We start from the raw sequence: 7,593 nt of genomic DNA on the forward strand, positions 1-7,593 counted from the left end.
CGTTAAAGAAAAAGCATACCAAAACACAGAAATCAATCTGCTACCATTCTCCCTTCTCCAGTTTGAAGACAACTTGCAGTTTCATATTGCCCTTCCTCATACGATTGTGCAGCAGGGTTTTCCTCCGGTGGGGTGCCATATCAGCTTCTTTACTCAGTCTTTTCAAGGACTCAGGCTAGCTTTGGACACCTCTGCAGGACATATCACTCATCAGAAGCACCTGTTTCTCACTGTACAGGATTAAGGAGACCTGGACAACAAGGCCAGACTTACAGAAACAACTTTTCAACACCTGCAGTTAGGCGGGTGAATCCCAACCAGGACACTGTTTTACCGAGTCTCTGAGTTCACACTCAGTGAGTTTACATCTGTTGTTACTAAGTCTTTCTTTCTGGGATTTACCTCCAACTCTGGAGGTAACACCTACCTCTGGGCTAGTTTACCTGAGCTTCTCTCTGCTCACAAATGCATTCATTTCTAAGAGGATCAAGCTTGGCTTCCCCCACAGCACCTCACGCTCCACAGTTTGTCCAGTTCTGATAGTTCAACCTGTGGAGAACATAGAGGGCAAAATGGAGATATGTGTTCTCTCCAGAAGCAGTGTGCCCCAGCCCAGCTCAGGGGCTAAGGACTCCCTTAATGCACCATGACCAGTGGAGCACCTCTGGACACGGGAGCCACCTGATCACTGCTCCGGGGCCCGGGGGCAGCCCCACACCAGAGCCCTACCACAGCTGGAGAACCGGGTGCCAAGCACACAGCCCTTCATCTCCTCTGGGGCTGCTCCCCACAAGATGCTCTTGGCCATGGGAGACCACTTTCATCCTCCAAGCAGATCGCTGCCTTGCGCGACCTTTCTTCTGATGGATGCCAATGCAGGGCTGGCTGTACGGCCCTGCCAGCGTCACAAGTGGCATTTCAGCTAGTGCTTTTCTTCTGCAGCATTCCTTCCTTCCTTCCTTCCTTTTCTGTGTGCCTGTGGCCTCAGTGTGGGAAGCAGGGCAGATATGTAACCCTCAGCTCAGCTGAGGAGGACTCTCAGGCAGTATGCTTTGGCTCCCTGGTGGCAGTGATACACTTGCAGGTGGGAATGGACAGTGGCTGCAAACAGCTGGGGAAGGGATGCATATGAGTTGCCTGAGAGCACCTGTGAAAGAAAAGCCTTGTCCAACCTAAAACATGCCATGTGCCACCATTAAGACATGTTCAGGAGCTGCTCTGCTGCACTCATGCCACTAGAGAGCAGTGGTGGTACTTTAAGGATGCTTGGAAAATCCCAGGACGTCTCATTCAACATGTTGGCTAGTTTAGCATTACTGTCTCCCCATCACACACTATCCATGGAGCCTGCACAAAGGTCCTGGCTCTTCAGCCTGTTCGTAGGTGATCACTGAATCAGAGTAATCACGGACTCAGGTGGGAAGGGACCTCAGGAGGCCTCTAGTCCAACCTCCTCCTTAATGCAGGTTTTCAACACTGAATTCACATCACATTGCGCAGGGCCTTCTCCAGTCAAGGCTTGAAAAATCTCCAAGGATGGAGGCTGCACAGCCTTGCTGGACCCCCTTCCAGTGCCCGACTGTCCTCTGGGGGGAAAAACAGTCTTCTATCCAGTCAAACCTCCCCATTTTGGTTTATGACCACTGTCCCTCATCTCTCTGCTGTGCGCCTCAGCAGAGTCTGGCTTTGGCTTCTTGATAACCTGCGTGTAGGCACTGTGAGGCTGCTCTTAGGTCCTCCCAAGGCCTTCTGGTCTCCAGGCTAAGTAAGCACTTTCCCCTCAGCTTCTTATCACAGGTGGTCCCCAACTGTCTTGGTGGTCCCTGCTAGACTTGCTCGGGTTTGTTGACACCATTCTTGCTGTGGGGGCCAAACCTGGAGGGGGTACCCAAACATGGCCTAAGAAGTGCCAAGTAAAGGGGGATAAGCACAGCCCTCCACATCCTGGCTGTGCTCCTGTGCACGTGGCCCAGGATGCTCTAGGCTCCACTCGCTGCCAGGGCACACTGCTGGCTCAGGCTTGCCTGCCAGGACTGCAGGTCTCCCAGCAGAGATGCTCCCCAGCACACACCAGTCTGTCACAGGCACAGCACTTATCATTTCTCCCCGCTGAAGTTCATGAGGTTCCTGGTGGCCCATTCCCATTCCTGGCTGGGCCTGGCCTGTGGGAGAATGCCTAGACTGGGCAGTGCAGTCCCAGAACAGGTTTGCCTGCCCTGCTCAGGACCAACGCTACCTTCTTCCCCCTGCCAGAGAGATGAGAAAGGCCCTGCATCCCCAGCGTGCCTGGATCTTCCACCAGCTGACAGTGCTGCTCAGCAGCGAGGAGCCCTGCCACGAGATCCCTGCCATGGCTTTCCTCGTCGAGGTGAGCCCAGTGCCAAGCGGGGCCTCTCTGGGGTGCCACAAACCACTCTACTCTCTTGCGCCCGCAGCTTTGGGGTGCTTGGCAGTGAACGGAGCGGGGCAGTGGGTGCATCCCAGCAGTACCCTTGGCCTCAGCACATTTCTGGTGGGATAACTCTTGTCACCACCTGTATTTCGTGCCTCCTTTGTGCCTGCTTTCTCTCCTTGACTGCTCCTCAGAGGCATGAGAACAAGAGGCTGTGGCTGGTTGCGAGGCCCAGAGGAGCAAGCGAGTGTTCTGCACGGTGTGCCCTGAAGCACAGGGCAGGGCCACAGGGGCTCTCACAACTGCTGCTGCCTTCAGGCTGGCCCTTGTGGCCTTGCCCCGAGCTCTTGCTTGGATCCAGCACTGCCTGCTATGGCAAGTCCTGCCAGCTTCATCAGCCTGTCACTGCTGTGCGTGTTTCAGCTGCTGGTCTGTGCTGACCTTAGCGGAGAGGACGAGCGTGTCCTGAACCTCTTCCAGAGATACCTGCAAAGCCAGAGCACGGTCATGCGTGGGCTGGTGTTGAGAGGCCTCCTCATACTGTGTGGGAGACCCGAGACGGTGAGTGGGGACAGCCGGCTGAAGCCATGCCAGCGGCCTGGGGCTGGGCAGGGAGTGCTGGGTAACACAGTAGCTTGCACTTTGCTGCGAATCAGGAGCGGTGATAGCTACCCTCTTCCTCTGCCCCCAAGTCCTTTGGGGCAGAGCCTTGGCTGTGCTGCACAAGGAGAACAGCACCGGTGCCACGGAGGGACCTTGGCCCTGCACCAAGCAAGCCAGCTCCAAACCACCTCAGTCGCAGGAATTCTGTGCTCAGTGCAGTTGCGTTTCACACAGGCAAGGAAAATGCAGGCCCTGTTGCCAGTCATCATGGAGTGCCTGCAGGATGCAAACAGGGACATCGGCGCACAGGCCCTAGTTGTGCTCAGCAACATGCTCCATCTCCTGGAGGACGGGCAGAGGGCCAGCCCCATCGCTCTGCAGCTGGCTCAGCAGCTCCTGCCACTCTTGGATGACGTAAGGCTGGGGGCAGAGCCGGGGGGTCCTGCTGGCGGGCCTGTGTGTGCTATGTATGGCATCAGGGCTCTGGGCTGTTTGTCTCCACGTGTGCCCACTAGCATGGGAATTTGTGCCTCCCTCTGCAGAAGGGGTCCTGGCTGCTGTCAGGAAACTTTTTGCCCTGCAGGTTTCGGACCACTGCCCTGTCCTCCTCCTGCAGCACAGCCCTGAATAGCCTGGCTTCTTCAGCAGTGGCCTGGGGCAGAGCCCATCCCTGGCATGGCCCATGCTCATGCCCAGCCCAGCAGATGCACGGTCCATAATGACAACTTCCCTTCAGCCCCTTGCAGGCCACCACAACTTCTCCCTCCTCCCTTCCCATCCCCGGGGCATCCCAGCCCCCGTGACAGGCACTGCGTGCCCAGCCCAGGCCCTGGGCAGTCCAGCTGCAGGCTGAGGCTTGCTCTCAGAGCCCAGGCAGCTCTGCCAGGCATGACGGTGGGCTCTCAGCACTCACTGGGGCAGGCATGTGAGGCTTTGAGCAGGGGGATGCGCCCACGGGCCAAGGTGGAGGGCCAGCCCCGTCTGCTCCAGCCACATGGACCCCCTTGCTCATCGTGGGTTTGCAGCAGCCAGTGCTGAGCTCCTCTCCTCTTCCTTCCCACCAGGAGTCCAGCTGTGTGCGAAAGCTCTCCATCCAGCTCCTCAAAGACGCGATGGAGATGGTAGCGGGCACTGCAAGGCAGCAGATGAAGCAGCAAGTGCAGAGGAGCCTGCTTCTCCTGTTCTTCCACTTGCATGACCAGGTCCAGAGCGTGGCCCAGGTGTGCCTTTCTAACCTGACCGGTCATCTGGGGAGGGCAATGCTGACCCCCTTTGGGTGGGCCTGAGCATCAGGAGCAAAGGCTGCTGGCAATCAGACCCTTTGAATGTGTGTCACCTTGAGGCCCAACCTCCTGAGTGCCAGAGGAGGGTGCAGAGACCCCCTCCATGTCTACACCAAGCCCACCGCTGCCTTCGTCCTCCTGCCATGCCTCCTCCTGCACACATGGATGGAGAGGTGGGGTCCCCTCACACCCCCCACTCCCTCCATACAGCCCTCCACCAGCACAGGCCACAGGAAGAGACCCTGCAGGCGCAGAGCTAGCAGGGGCTGGAAAGCCAGGCACGGACATTTCCCAGCCCTGCACCCCCGGTTCCGGGCTCTGGAGTCTGGGCACAAGGGAGCAGCAACCAAGCAGGATGGGGAGCCCAGCACTATGCTGGGAATGCCCAGGGGAGGCGCTTCTGCCTGAGGCCTGCACCGGCGTCTCTGTGACCGCAGCACTTCAGCCTCCTCCTGCCCTTGGCTACAGCTCAGCAGCTCTTAGGGATCTCTGTCCTGCTGCCCTGGCAGCACAAGGGGCCTCAGATGGTGGTTGCCTCACATCTCTGCCTGGGGCACTGGAACCCAGGGCCACGCTTGGTCCCCAGCTGCGGCATCTTCCCATCAGGGGCCAAGAAAGGCTCCGAGCCTTGCCACAAGGAGGGAGGCGCAAGGTCTCCTCCCCTGGGCCGTGCTGGCATCTCCTAGCCTCTGCTGCTGTGCAGGCCTCTCAGGAAGCCCTTCTCAGGGCTGCGAAGTTGCTGAAATGGGAGCAGCTCAGGCACCTGACCGAGACATCGCAGACGTGGAGGATCGGCGAGTGCCTGGAAAGGACAGCCCCAAAGTGCCCAGCACCCAGCCTCCACAAGGCCTGCCCCCCTCCAGGCCCAATGTGTGGGGCAGGCAGCTGTGCCCCTACCCACAGCTGCAACCACAGCCCCCAGCCTGGAGCTTCGCACATGCTCCCTTTCCTCAAGGACACTGCCCCGGCAGGCTGTTCTCCAGGCTCCTCTCCCCTTGCTCACCCCGGCATGCTAAAGCAGCCCCTGGCCCAGCTGACACTTCAGCGTCCCTGGGGAGCACCTTGCCCTCTGCTCCCTCCAGACCTCAGCACTACATGGCTCGTGGCTGGGCAAATGTCCCGGCAGGGGCAGGAAGGGCAGACTGGTCCTGCGGGCAGGGACTGGCCAGCTGAGTGCGGAGGGTCTGCACCAACCCTGTGCCCTTGTGCTCTCTCCAGCTGGCGGGAGACAGGAGCAGGATGGAGGAATACCTGCGCCAGGGCCTGCTCTACTTGGAGAGCCCACAGGAGCCCTTGCAAGAGGCAGCTGTGAGGTTTCTTGGTGAGCCACACAACCGCTGGGGTCCCTCTCTATCCCAGGGCAGCTTGGTCCCAGTCCTGGCTGTTGCACTGGCAGCGACAACCAGCCCTGTGGCTGTCAGAGCCCCCACTGCCCTGTGCAGGGCCTGGGTGCCCGGCAGCTCCATGTCACCCTCTCCCATCCCTGTCCTTGCATGTGCTGTTAGTGGGAGCCTTCTTCAGGCCCTTACAGCCTCCTTGAGTGCTATGCTCTGGAGACCACCCTGGAGTCAGCCCTGCCTGTGGGGAGCAGGGTGCGGGGCCAGGCCGGCAGGGCTGGCAGGAGCTGTGCTGCTGGGGCTGCGCTGGGCAGCAGCATTTGTGACAGGCTGTGTGTGCCTAGGGCTCCTCGGGCAGCACATGAGGGACCAGAGCGAGGAGAAGCTGCAGGACATCTTTGAGGGTGAGTGAGGGCCATCAGGCTGTCAGCCAGGGCTGGCAGGGAGGAAGAAAGACCCTGGGCAGCGAGCGCCAATCCCCATCCCCAGGCAAGGAGGCTTCTGCTCCCCGTGTGCAGCAGGGGCCATGTGGGGAGAGGAGAGAGAGAGATTTCAGGGGCCTTTGGGACATTCCTGGCCAGACACGTGCAGCTGATCCATTTGTCCCCCCTGCTCTCTCCTGGCCCTGGGAAGAGCTGGGTGGGACTGGCCCTGGCAGGAGGCCAGGGCATGCCTGAGGTCTGCACAGATACAGGCGGTTGATCTCTGCTCTCGTCCTTCCTATTTCAGCCCTTCAGCTCTTGCAGAAGACAAGCATGCCCTCAATCCGTTCCCTGGTGGTCCAAACCATCCTGATCCTGAGAGCTTCAAGGACAAAGTCTCCATACAGAGCCAACCGAGGAACCGTGGCCTCCGGGATCTGGAGCATGTGGAAGAGGTGGCAGCGTTCTCTGGCAGAAAGCTGCATTTGCTGCCGGAGCTCTGCTCAGTCCTCATCTAGGGGTGCTCTGCACACAGGGGCCACCTGAGCGTGCTGGGAAGTCTGGGCGGTTGCTGGCCTCTCTCCCTGCCTGCAGCACATCTCCACCCCGCAGGGGCCTGGGCTAGTGCTGCCGGTCCACCCTCTGCTGCCCTTTCCCCAAAGAAACAGTGTTGTCTCTTCACCACGTGTGGGTGTCTTTTCTTTGTGGGAATTAAACTAAACGGCCCTAAAACTCAGGCCCTGAAGGAATCCGGATCATCCTGAGAGGGGTAGGACACGCACTCTTTCCAGCAGTCTGTGGCAGCGCAGAACATACCCACACACTGTGTCTTTGCCACAAAGTGCCAGCTACTCTGATGGGGCGTGAAGCCAAGAGGAAAGGAGAAGAAAAGTTTTCGCCTACCCTGCTCTCTCCAGAGACGGTGTGCTGGGGCAAGAGCAGGCCCCCGCGCTCTGCATGGCTTACATATCCCATGGAAGGGGTGGCTGCGGTCTGAGGTGCAGCTCTAGACCTTTTCTAGCACCAGGGCCTACAGCACACAGGCCCTGGAGTTGCCTATTTTTTGCCTCAAGAGCTCTCTGCTGAGATGGAGGGGAACCAGGGCAGATCATGGTGGAACGGTTCTCCCGCAGGGTCAGTCCCTGTTCTAATGTCCCTTCACCTTAGGAAGTGCAAGAGCATCTTTCTCCAGCTGGCCTCCGTCTCAACACTGTAGAAGAGAAGCTGCTAATGAATTGTAGAAGGACTTTTTCCAAAAAGGGGTGGCAGGATCGCAGTGATGCCAACCTTATTGAACCATGGGTGATTCTTCAGGAAAAGAAGCACCCTGTTTTCCCTTACAAAAGGGTCAGGAATGGCTGGAAGACCACAGCTGTCTGGACAAGACTCTGCCTTGAAAATAAAGCACCTCTTCTGCCATCCCTCGCTTGAGGAAGGACACAGGGCTGACGCCTCGCCTGCAATGGCTTCAGCTGGCATCACTGAGCCCAACAGCATTGCAAACTGTGGACAAATCTCCTTGCATGCCCTGCAAACAGACCCCTCGGCCCAGGGGA

This window comes from Apteryx mantelli, chromosome 4 (genome assembly GCF_036417845.1).
Source record: "Apteryx mantelli isolate bAptMan1 chromosome 4, bAptMan1.hap1, whole genome shotgun sequence".
Classification (NCBI taxonomy): Eukaryota; Metazoa; Chordata; class Aves; order Apterygiformes; family Apterygidae; genus Apteryx; species Apteryx mantelli.